Raw genomic sequence first — 13,726 nt, 5'->3', positions numbered from 1 at the left:
GATTCAATTGGTCCAATAACAATACTTCCGGTCACACTAGAGGGGCATCATCCAATTAAATTAGTTTACCATCTTCACTTTGCAACAGTTCATTTAGTTCCCAGGTTCTGCCATGGGATTAGCTCATGTGAGTGTGAATCCAAAGAGTTCAAACATTGTGTACCCTTTTGCAACACTCTGTTTAATTCTCAGGGTGTTACAATGCAGTCATTTAAATTCCAAGTGAATCCTAACAGTCAACGAAATAAAATTCAGGCCATGTTACTGTACAGTTTAACATTCAAGGATGTATTTCTCTCCCACAGTAAAACAATGGAGTCTTTGCTTCTCATGGGAAAGAATTCTGAAATAAAGCTTCATCTTTATATGACTGCAAAATACGAGCTCTGCAGGCCTTGTTAAGCTAACCTAAGAAATTCAAATGCATTATAATGTATTCATTGCAATATGATAAAGTATGTAAAATATAAACTTATAAACATATTCATGTTAATATCTCATTAATGTAAGCAATACATTTCACTTACAACAAAGGCTTTATTAATACTTTTTAATAGCTGTAACAGAGAAGTGCATTTCTTTGATTTCCTCTCACCTCTTTAAACTAATAAATTAATATTAACTGTTAAATAGGAAAATTTGTTTCAGTATCTATGTTTAAACTAAGGTCTCAATTATACTTTAACATAACTTTCATTTTTCTAACATGTCAATTAGGTAGGCACAATGTAACTACCACCAAAATAAAAAACATTAGCACATTTTAAATGCGCGTGAGTGAATCTTTCTATATTAGGACTTTTGAACATAAGACATGAAATGTGTACTTCTGCTGACATCTGGGTCACTAAAACTTTTAAGAAAATGTATGCTCCAACAGTGTCTCCTCTGATGGCAATCTGTGCCGCCATAAAAACGATCACTTTCTCATATCAATGAGACAGCTCAAAAGTGTGATGTATTTTTCCAGTAAAGTCTGTTGTAATTCTTGAATGTCTTGAAGTTGCAATAATAAATGCTTCTCCTTGTATCTATTTCTATCTCTTCCCTACCTTGTTTGTTCTTAGCTCTCTCCACATTTTGGTATAATCCAAGTGCAACTAGGGTACACAAAACCACAATCAATACAGGTCTCAAGATGATTCCCATTATGTCTTTGACCAAGTCTCCAAACCATTTTCCAATGGTTGAAAAAACATTTCCTATTGCTTCCCATGCACAGGTGGCTGTTAAATCTTTCAGGTAATTTTTCAGGTTTGTGATGTTAGATATAAACTTCCTTAGCTCTTTACTATTATCTGGGACGTAAGTGCAACATTGTTGTGCAAATGCAACTTTACAGACTCATCTCGCATTCACAAGCAAAATGCCTAATACAAGACGATTTTGCAAAACCATTGATCTCATAGCAAGCATCTTTGTCTCCAATAACATAGCACCTGCTGTGTCAGTAGCTAATTTATCTACTAAGCTTGACAGCTTCCTAAACTTGATATCATTCAAGATCACTCCAACTGATGGAATAGTGGCACCAGAAATATCTCATGTAATCTCTGCAACACTAGCTCCTCTCTTAACTCTGGAAATTGGTTTCTCTTTCCAGATAGGGCCATCAAAATTGTTCACATTATACATTTTCGAAAAACGTCTCCCAGGTAACATGTACTGTTAAAAATTGGGTCTTTGGTTGGCAGTCAGGTTACCCTCTGTCCAAGCAAGGACCCTCAATCTAGGCAGGGCAAAGGAGAAACACACCTGGGTAACCCACACATACCCCTTTGGTAACGTGGCATGAGCAGAAAGGCTTAACCCAGAAGCAATGTGTAAAGTATTTGTACTAACACACAGTAATACAGTGAAACCACTACAAAATGGACACCACACCAGTTTAGAAAAATAGGCAATATTTATTTAAATCAAACAAAAATGACAAAAATCCAACATACACAAGTCAAGATATGAATTTTCAAAAGAATAAGAGTCATAGGGGGACATTACAACAGTGGCGGTAAAAGCCGCTTACCGCCGTGCAGAAGACCGGCAAAACACCGCTGTGGCCGCGGAAATCCACCACAGCTATTATGACCCACATCCCGAAATCCGACAAAACTCAGACACCCACACAAGTCCGCCACACCAAAGGTCAGTGATAAACTGGCGAAAACAAAACCTCCACCGTCACGCCAACAGAAATACGCCCATGCTATCACGACCCACGAATCCACGCGGCGGTCTTTCAACCGTGGTATTCCATTGGCGGTACACACCGCCGCGCTCAAAATACACAGACATCTCCAAAACACAGCCACATTGGACATTTCGAAAGACACACACCTGAGACACATACACACACCACTCCCACACAGTCAATACTATATAAAACACACACCCACATCACCCACAAACCCCTACGACAACAATTGAGAATGAAGCACAGAGAGAGACGCCACCATCCACAAACTAGCAGCCACAGACACTCAACACCATCACCCACACTACTTCCACGCACAAAACACCACACACCACTACATATCACCACACTTATCACCACATACACCACCCCACACATCACCTACACCACCCCATGGCACGGCAAAGACACCCCAGGTTCTCTGAGGAGGAGCTCAGGGTCATGGTGGAGGAAATCGTACGGGTAGAGCCACAGCTATTTGGCTCACAGGTGCAGCACACCTCCATAGCTAGGAAGATGGAGCTTTGGCGAAGAATAGTCGACAGGGTCAACGCAGTGGGACAGCACCCAAGAAATTGGGACGACATCAGGAAGAGGTGGAACGACCTACGGGGGAAGGTGCGTTCCGTGGTCTCCAGACACAACATCGCGGTACAGCGGACTGGCGGCAGACCCCCACCTCCTCCCCCACAACTAACAAAATGGGAGGAGCAGGTCTTGACTATTCTTCATCCTGAGGGCCTCGCAGGAGTCGGTGGAGGAATGGACTTTGGTAAGTCAAATCTTAACTATCATATCCCCCACCCTACCTGCATGCTATCACATACCCCCACCCTCGCCCCCACCCCTATCACTCCAACTCCTCACAAATGTACCAATATCACAAACCACCCATCCCAACACCAAGCCCTGCATGCAAAAACAAAGCATGGACACCCATCACTAAAGCATGCCCACTGCACATACCCATAACAACCCCCTCAACCATCATCGCACAAGCCCACACACAGGAATGCTAGCACTGGGGTACACGGTCACCTACCCATTGCACACCATGAAACACACAGATGCAATAATCATGCCTTTCCACCCCTGCAGGACCACTACCCAACGTCACCAGACAGGAGGGTCCAGACATCTCCACCCCACCCACAGAAGAGGCCCACAGTGATGACAGCAGCTCTGTCCACCTGGATCTAGATGACCAGCCCGTACCATCGTGGGCCTCGGGACAGTCGTTTCCCCTCACACAGGCACAGGCCACCACAGACCTTCCACCCTCTGGTAACACCAGCACAGCACCCACCCAGCAGGCCCATACCTCCGTCCCCAGGACACGTCAATCAGCTGTGTGTCCACCACTACAGGGAACCCAGGATAACCCACCACCCCAACAACAACAGGGACCTGGGGGCAGTGGTAGTGGGCACACGGTCCAGGGGACGGAGGCACAGGGTAACTGGGAGGGCTGCTCTGCGACAGGGGGCGGACAGGCCTAGGGAACCCACTCTCCACGAGGCCCTCTCCTCCATCATGGGAGCATACCACCACTCCCAGGAGACGATGGCAACGGTACTGGCCAAGTTTCAGGAGACCTAGCGCCTGCAGGAGGAACAGTATTTGGGCTTCAGGGAGGAACTCAGAACCATCAGCACCGCCCTGGGCACCATCGTAGGGGTGCTGAAGGTGATAGTGAACACCAGGAGGGACACTGTGGCACTCCAAGGGGCCCCTGGCACTAGCCTGGAAGATGAACTGCCCACCACCTCTGCCGGCGCTAGTGGACAGGAGGCACCAGCACCCCACCCCCTGCAGACGGAGAACCACCCCGCAAGCGGTCCCTGAGAACCAGGAACAAGACAGAGCATGATGCCAAGACCCCCGCCAAGAAATAAGACCACCCTGATTGTCATCCTGCTGTCCCACTTTGTAACCCTGTCCATATTGGAACTGCCCCAGCTCCACTTCCTATGCCCATATGGGCAATGCACCTGTGAGACTAATAGACTGGACTCTGCCATGGACATTCCTCCACCATCACCCCTCACCATTTTACAACCCCCCTCCAATATGTAGCACTGCAATAAACACCCTTGAAGCACAAAACAACCTGGAGTCAGTCTGTGATTTTGAAAATGTGTATTAGCAATGACAGTGACAAAGTGCGTTCTCAAATGTAATTCCAACATACCTATGTCACACATCTCAAGTCCATGAGGAATCTAAGCAGATGACACACGTTGGAAACCACACCTGTGAAACCGTAATGGAATTATACAACTCAGTTACCATATACTGGTTGAAATCGACAGACAGGATAGAGGTAGAAGTGTGAAAGTACTTGTAGTAGGCAGGAATGTATTCTCACCTGTGTGTCACTGAAAATATTGCTGGATAACTGAGTCCCTGTTGTCAATGTCTTCTTCCTCTGCTTCCTCTTCATCACTGTCCACAGGCTCCACAGCTGCCACAACACCGTCATCTGGACCATCCTCCTGCAGAAAAGGCACCTGTCGTCGCAAAGCCAAATTGTGAAGCATACAGCAGGCCATGACGATCTGGCACACCTTCCTTGGTGAGTAGAATAGGGAACCACCTGTCATATGGAGGCACCTGAACCTGGCCTTCAGGAGGCCGAAGGTGCGTTCGATCACCCTCCTAGCCCGCCTATGGGCCTCATTATAGCGTTCCTCTGTCCTGGGATTCCTCACTGGGGTCAGTAGCCATGACAGGTTGGGGTAACCAGAGTCCCCTAATAGCCACACCCGGTGCCTCTGGAGTTGACCCATCACATAAGGGATGCTGCTATTCCGCAGGACGTAGGCGTCATGCACAGAGCCAGGGAACATAGCATTTACCTGAGAGATGTACTGGTCTGCCAAACATACCATCTGTACATTCATGGAATGATAACTCTTCTGGTTCCTGTACACCTGTTCACTCCTGTGGGGGGGGACCAGAGCTACATGGGTCCCATCAATGGCACCTATGATGTTGGGGATATGCCCAAGGGCATAGAAGTCACCTTTCACTGTAGGCAAATCCTCCACCTGAGGGAAAACGATGTAGCTCCGCATGTGTTTCAGCAGGGCAGACAACACTCTGGACAACAGGTTGGAAAACATAGGCAGGGACATCCCTAATGCCATGGCCACTGTTGTTTGAAATGACCCATTTGCAAGGAAATGGAGCACTGATAGCACCTGCACTTGAGGGGAGATTCCTGTGGGATGGCGGATTGCTGACATCAGGTCAGGCTCCAACTGGGCACACAGTTCCTGGATTGTGGCACGGTCAAACCTGTAGGTGATGATTAAATGTCGCTCCTCCATTGTCAACAGGTCCACCAGCGGTCGGTACACTGGAGGATTCCGCCATCTCCTCACATGTCCCAGCGGACGGTGCCTAGGAAGGACAACAGCGACCACAGAGTCAAACAACTCAGAGGTATGTACCCACAGTCTACACAGAACACGAATCATAATCCAAAAAGTTGCCTGTATGTGTGTTGAGTCTAGGCCTAGGTATGTGTGATGCACTTAAAAATGAACCCATGTGGGCCCCTGAAATGGCATCTGCCTGACCTCTAAACTGGGACAATGGGATGTGAGGTAACTGCGCTGGCGTTGTACACCGTCGCGGTAGGCGGTCAAAGACCGCGGCGCAATGCTGCATTGGTTAACATTGGACCCTATGGGTCCCAGGAGCCAATGACGAAGTGCGCCGGTGGTGATGGTACGCACCGCCGCGGACGTCACCGCCATTTTCTATCTGTTCAATCACTCGATACCTGACCTTTGACAGGAGAGGACCTACACTGCGAGTGCTGCTGTGACCTCGGTCTGGAAGAGACAATGGCTCGTGCGTCTGGGGAAAGGGCCCCTGCCTTCACTGCAGAGGAGTTGGAGAAGCTCGTGGACGGGGTCCTCCCCCAGTACACGCTACTCTACGGTCCTCCAGACCAACAGGTAAGTACACAGGGAGCATGTTGTATGGGCTATGCCTGAGTGGAGAGGGCTGGTTGTAAGAATGAAGGGGGCACAGTTCTAAGTGCATGAAGGACTGTGAATGCATGTGCCACATGGCAAGGGTAGGGATGTGGGCCACTCACTTCGACGGTGCAGTTGCTAATGACTTCTCTTCTTCCCCTGTACATTTCATTTAGGTCAGTGCCCACCAGAAGAAGGATATTTGGCGTGCCATCTCCAAGGACGTCCGGACCCTGGGGGTCCACCACAGACTGAGCACCCACTGCCGTAAAAGATGGGAGGACATTCGCCGATGGAGCAAGAAGACGGCAGAGGCTCAGCTGGGGATGGCCTGCCAACGTGGGAGGGGTGCCCGTCGCACCATGACCCCCCCTAATGTTCTGGATCCTGGTGGTGGCCTACCCTGAGTTGGATGGGCGCTTGAGGGCATCACAGCAGACACAAGGGGGTGAGTACAACATAATTCTGCGGACTTTGCGCGCAGTGAAGGTGTCTGGGTGAAGGAGGAGGGCTGTGAGTTCCCCTAGGCCAGGGCGGGTTCCGTAGGCTAGGCCCCTCCGTAATGCAGGCCATGTGGCACTCCACCCCACCTCTGTAGAGTGCCAAGTACAGGTATACATGCCCCTGTGTCATCTATGTGTGCAGATGTCGACCATAGCCATGTAGGCCATATCCCAGGTACTGCATCTGTAGAACCCAACAGCGCGGCGTAGTGAAGGGGGCTGCTGTGTCTGTATTGTCCGCCAACGGTAGCGGTAAGTCATGTACTCAACCTGTCTTTCTTCTGTCGTCCCCCCCCCTTTTTGTGGTTTCCCTGTTCTTGTGCGCATCAGCATCATCAGGCGGAGGTACAGTGGCACTGGAGCATGAGGGGGCTGCATTCCACATGGCCATGGAGGGCCACACCACGGACTCTGAATACACCAGTGGGACGGAGGGTGAGGGGAGCTTCACGGCGGTCACAGGATCTGCAACCAGCGACACAGACTCGTCCTCCGATGGGAGCTCCCTTGTGGTGGCAGCAAAATCTGTGCCCCCCACTTCTACAGGAACAGCCGCCACCCCCGTACTAGCACCGCCCTCCCAGCAGCCCCTCAGCCTTCGCCCCGTGCCCGCTCACCCAGGAGGGTGGGCATCACCTTTGCCCCAGGCACCTGAGCCCCTGCCCCTGTCACCTCTGCTGCCCTCAGTGAGGAGGCCATTGACCTCCTCAGGTCCCTCACTGTTGGGAAGTCTACCATTTTGAATGCCATCCAGGGTGTAGAAAGGGAATTGCAACACACAAATGCATTCCTGGAGGGCATTCATTCTGGTCAGGCTGCCCTTAATCGAACCCTGCAAACTCTGGCCTCAGCACTGATACCAGCCATTGTCCCTGTGTCTAGCCTCCCCCCTCCAACTTCTTCCACCCAGACCCAATCCCCTGTACCCCAGCCTATCCCAAGCACACCATCAGACCAGCATGCACACACCTCACCACACAAGGGAAACTCAGGCAAACATAAGCACCACACATCCCACAGGCACTCACGCAAGCATCACGCACATACAGACACACCAACATCCACTGCCTCCGCTGTGTCCCCTTCCACGTCGTCTCCCTCCTCCCTCCCAGTCTCGTCTACACTCTCACCTGCATGCACTACCACTACAGCCACTACATCCCGCACCAGCACACCCACCAGCACACCCCGCTCACGTACACTCACCACCCCCACTACCATTTACACGTGGCCTGTGTCCTCTCCCAGTGCGTCTGTGACACCCCCTCCCAAAGTACACAAACGCAGACACACACCCACCCAACATACATCCACCTCACGACAGCCTCCAGCCCATGCACCTGCACCCAAAGCCACAAAAGTTACACCTCCTAAAACCACCTTCTCTTCCTCCACTCCCAGACTCCCTCCAGCTACCCGTCCCAGTGTTCCTAAGAAACTTTTCCTGACCAAGCTTGACCTCTTTCCCACCCCCCCTCCAATTCATAGGTCCCGTACTAGCACCTCAGCCAAAAAATCTCCGGGACCAGTGGTGCCTGTTGTTACAGGTATGTGGAGTGCACCGGGGACCAGGGCAGCCAGTGTGACACGAAGCCACAGCACAGCCAGTCCCCCCCCTGTGAAGCACCAGAAGTTGGACAGTGCCCGGCGGGAGAGGTGGAAGACTCCAGCCAGCAAAGCCGCTCACAAGGGTCCTGGGGGGAGTGTTGACTCAGCTGTGACTCCTCCCAAAGTGGGGAAGGGGCAGAAGAAATCGCCAAAGTCTGGGATGGGCAGCACGGCGGAGAAGACAGCCATCATCTCCGCTGCCCAGGAGGCCACCACCAGCCCAATCATCAGTGGTCAGGAGGCCACCGCCAGAGTCAGTGCCCAGGAGGGCAGCCCGATCGTCACTGGCCAGGAGGCCACCGGAAGAGTCAGTGCCCAGGAGGGCAGCCCGATCGTCAGTGTCCAGGAGGCCACTGCCAGAGTCAGTGCCCAGGAGGGCAGCCCGATCGTCAGTGGCCAGGAGGCCACCGCCAGAGTCAGTGCCCAGGAGGGCAGCCCGATCGTCAGTGGCCAGGAGGCCACCGCCAGCCACAGCCCAGCTGCCCAGGAGGGCCCCGGCTGCCACAGCCCAGCTACCCAATGAAGGACCGCCAGCCCCAGCCCAGCTGGGCAATGAAGGACCGCCATGGCAAGCACCACTGAACAGGGCAAGCACCGCTGAACAGGTCAGAAACTGCAAACTCAAGCACCGCTGAACAGGGCAAGGACCGCCATGGCAAGCACCGCTGAACAGGTCAGAAACTGCAAACTCAAGCACCGCTGAACAGGGCAAAGACCGCCATGGCAAGCTCCACTGAACAGGGCAAGCACCGCTGAACAGCTCAGAAACTGCAAACTCAAGCACGGCTGAACAGGGCAAAGACAGCCATGGCAAGCTCCGCTGAACAGGGCAAGCACCGCTGAACAGGGCAAGCACCACCAAGTCAAGCACCGCTAAACAGGGCAAGCACCGCTGAACAGGGCAAGCACCGCCGAACAGGGCAAGGAACGCTAACTCAAGCACCGCTAGCCCATGAGCGGCAGGGGCAGTGACGCAACTGGGACCGTCACAGGGTAAGTGATGCACTCTGGGCACCAGTCCCCCTCCAGAACCAGTGGAGACATGCATCCACTCCGTCTGTCCTGCACAGAATGAAGCACTCTGGGCACCAGTCCCCCTCCAGAACCAGTGGAGACTGTTATCCACTTGAGAGACTGTGGCTTTGCACTCCCCAGGATGGTACAGTGGGCAACCCACCCACTGTAGAGACTTGAGAGACTGTGGCTTTGCACTCCCCAGGATGGTACAGTGGGCAAACCACCGACTGTATAGACTTGAGAGACTGTGGCTTTGCACTCCCCAGGATGGTACAGTGGGCAAACCACCCACTGTAGAGACTTGAGAGACTGTGGCTTTGCACTCCCCAGGATACATCAATGGGCATGGAGCCCCCTCGTGGATCTGGCGTGGTGCACTCATCCGGCTGAGGTGCCCCCCTTCCCTTCCCCCTGAGGTGCCTGTTGTATTTGTATCTGATGCCCCAGCAGTGTTCTCTCCTTTTTGATCAGGTATCTAGTGTGGGCCTCGCCCATGCATTTTGGGCCCTGTGGTCCACGGACAATGACTTGTGCATTACCTGCACTACTAATCGTGGTGTATATTTTGTTTAATGTGTATATATATATATATATATATACATATATATATATATATATATAGATATTTGGTTACTGTATTTTGATATATTACAATGGTTTCACTCATTTCCTTTGGTCTTTGCATTCTTCCGGGGAGGTTGGGGGTTGTTACTGTAATGTTTGAATATGCATTGGTGTGTGTGTTGTAGTGGGTGAGGGTCGGGGTGGGGGTGTTGCGTGTGTGTCTCCCTGTCTTTTGACTCCCCCTCCCCTATGTCGTAGGTGCAGTACTCACCGTTGTCTTCGCCGCTGGCATTGATGATCGTCGTATAGGAGCAGGAAGACTAGTGCAGGAAGAATATGGAGTTCAGGCTCCATGGTGCCCTCCTTCCTCGTGGGATGTGTAGAGGTGAGCGTTTTCCCTTTGAAATGGCTGTTTCCGCCTTGTTTTTATCCGCAGTGAATCCGGCACCGGAAATGGTGGCGGATTGGTAGGTTGTGATACTGTGGGCGGTACTTTGTCTCCCGCCTGTCTGTTGGCGGTGACCGCCATGCTGTTTGTCTGTACCGCCGTGGCAGTCGGAGTGTTAAAGTGGCTGTCTTTGTTGGCGGTTTCGCCACGGTCATAATTCCCATTTTTTTACCGCCGGCCTGTTGGCGGTCTTACCGCCGCTTTAACACCATCCGCCAGGGTTGTAATGACCACCTTAGTCTATAAAAAACAATCGAAACATTGATTTTACACAAAGTACCTGGTTTGCATCAAAAATAAAGCTGCACAGGCGAGCGTGCTTCAGAAAAGTCAGTGATGCGTCGACTTTATGCTTGCAAGGGAGGCATTGTTATCAGCGTCCGCAAGCGGGTGTTGCGGCGTTTCTCCAGCCGCGATGGTTCGATCCCCTAGTCATGATGCATGGGGAGTGTCGATTTTAGCCGTAAAGCGCGTGGTGCGTTGTTTATCAGCTGCGTTGCAGATGGTTTGTTGAAAATTTCCCTGCACAGTGTTCTGTGCGTGGACCTCAGCTCTTGTTCTGCCAACTTCACCTCTCAAGGGCCCAGGGACTGGATAGGGCACCACTTGGCAAGGTAGGAGTCTCAGCAGAGAGTGCAGGTGCTGGCACAGGAAGTCTTTGATGGCCCTCAGCCTTCAAAACAGGAAGCAATCTCAGTTCAAGCCCTTGGAGATTCTTCTTCAAGCAGGAATGCACAACAAAGTCCAGTCTTTGTCTCCTTTCACAGGCAGAAGCAGCAACTGCAGGATAGCCCAACAAAGCATAGTCACAGGCAGGGGCAGCACTACTCCTCAGCTCTTCAGCTCTTCTCCTTGTTTCCTTGTTAGAGGTGTCTCTTGGTTCTAGAAGTAATTTGAAGTCTGGGGTTTTGGGTCCACTACTTATACCTCTTTCTGCCTTTAAAGTAGGTAGAATTCAAAGGAAAGTCCCTGTTGTTCACAAGATCCTGCCTTGCCCAGGCGAGGCCCCAGACACACACCAGGGGTTTGGAAACTGCTTTGTATGAGGGCAAGCACAGCCCATTCAGGTGTAAGTGACCACTCCTCCCTCCACTCTAGCTCAGAAGGTTCATCAGGATATGCAGACTACACCCCAGCTCCCTTTGTGTCACTGTCTAGAGAAGATTCACAAACACCCCAACTGTCAGTCTGACCCAGACAGGGAATCTACAAACAGGCAGAGACACAGAATGGTTTAGGCAAGAAAATGCATTCTTTCTAAAAGTAGCAATTTCAAACTAACAATCTAAAAAACAACTTCAGAGACCCCAAACTCTAGATTTCTATCTGCTCTCAAACGGAACCAGCACTTTAAAAATATTTAACCTTGTTAAAGCATGTTAACCTGTGAGAGAGATAGGCCTTGCAACAGTGAAAGCCGAATTTGCAGTATTTCACCGTGAGGACATTTAAAACACATCAGTCCATGTCCCATCTTTAACATACACTACACCCTGCCCATGAGGCTACCTAGGGCCTACTTTAGGGGTGCCTTACATGTATAAAAAGGGAAGGTTTAGGCCTGGCAAGTGGGTACACTTGCCAAGTAGAATTGGCTGGTTAAAACTGTACACACAGATACTGCAGTCTCAGGTCTGAGACATGCTTACAGGGCTACTATGTTGGGTGGCACAACCAGTGCTGCAAGCCCACTAGTAGCATTTGACTTACAGGCCCTGGGCACTTCTAGTGTACTGTACTAGAGGCTTACTAGTAAATCAAATATGCCAATCATGGAAAAGCCAGTTATACATGCACTCTACACAGGAGCACTTGTACTTTAGCACTGGTCAGAAGTGCCCAGAGTACCAAAAACAACAAGAACAGAGTCCACCACACAATCATGGAAAGCAGAGGCAAAAAAAGACAGGGGAGACCACCCCAAGGATGCCAGGTATAACATGTACTATACAAGCCTTTCGGCAGCTTGTAACAGGCATTTTTCCCACAGATAAAATAAACACCGGGTATGGCAGGATCTTGTCCATTCAGCATAAAAGTCAAAACACTCTTAAATAAAAAAAAATACATGTGTACATTCACTACTGCCTACAAAATGTGTATCTGTCTTTGACTTAGGCCTGTATACACATATGTTCCCTATGTGTTGCCAGTCTGAAGCTAAATATCCTTGATTACTACTGCCTGAATCATGTGCAGTGTCTTTCTGCCAGTTTTGTAAAACTACTCCCTTTTCTAATTTGGTTTTCATTGTTTTCCTTCTGTCATCTACTTGTCCAATGAACTCTTTTTCTACAGGTGTAAGAATGCACATAAATTGTTTTTGTATGCATATGTGGTTCCTAAAGTCCAGATCGGTTCAAATAAACCTCCCACAATGTCAATGTTTTTAGCTTTAGCTACAATACTCAAGTGCTGATTAATAGGCACTAAAAAAACACTAAGTCAAAATTGGAATAGAAATATTGGAAATACTCCTGCTGCTATAACAATGTTGATAACAGACTGCATGAAATTCCATAAGTTAGTGGCAAACTGTGATAAGTAATTCCTTCTTAAACTGATGAAGGGGTCTGTGTGCAAACATGACATTCACGCACATCCATCGCCTCAATGTATTCATATAGCAATTTATATTACACATTCAATGTCAAATCTCATTTTGAACTGTCAGTGTGTAAAGGTCTCTCACCCTTATTCAGGGGATCTCGTTCTGCAATTTAATCACCTAGCATCGGTGTTATAGTGCTTTCAATCTCATCTTTCAAAGGCAGACTCAATCCAACTATCAATAAAATACAATCATGCATACTGTTGCTAATCTTACACATTTACTCCCTTTACCTTGATCAGGTTTCATGACTTGTCTAGACTCAGATGCATAGTGACTCAAATCTACAACAATTAAAAAATTTAAAATGCAAAAGCAGCTCTCAATTATTTTAGAGCATCTTCTTTCTTTCTTATCTTTATGTGAGCAAAGCAAAAACCAAAAATCAAAATCAATCTTCTCAGTTGTTGCACCTATTTACATAGTTCTTGACCATCTTGAAAGATCATCAAGATTTCACCTCTACTTGCAAACGTTCCAAAATCACTACTAAAAGTTCAAATGTCTCTAACAATAAACCATCTGAAAATCACTTATGAGTTCTACCAGCAAATAACGTCTCCGTTCATCAAGCGGCAATGACATTTCAAAGTTCAATTTCAAAGCAATTTCAAGGTCCAAAATGTTCACCTGATAACAAATTGTTAGCAAAAAAGGCAGCAAACTCCTCCCAATCATCAGATGTGAAATAAGTCAATTCAGGAGCAGAGTACCTACGAGTTGGCACTCTTTTTCTTTTTGACCTCCTTGTCACACGACCTTCAGTTTCACTGTCACTTTGCACTGATCCTTCAG

This window comes from Pleurodeles waltl, chromosome 6 (assembly GCF_031143425.1).
Source record: "Pleurodeles waltl isolate 20211129_DDA chromosome 6, aPleWal1.hap1.20221129, whole genome shotgun sequence".
NCBI classification, from domain to species: domain Eukaryota; kingdom Metazoa; phylum Chordata; class Amphibia; order Caudata; family Salamandridae; genus Pleurodeles; species Pleurodeles waltl.
Note: the sequence above shows the minus strand (reverse complement) of the source record.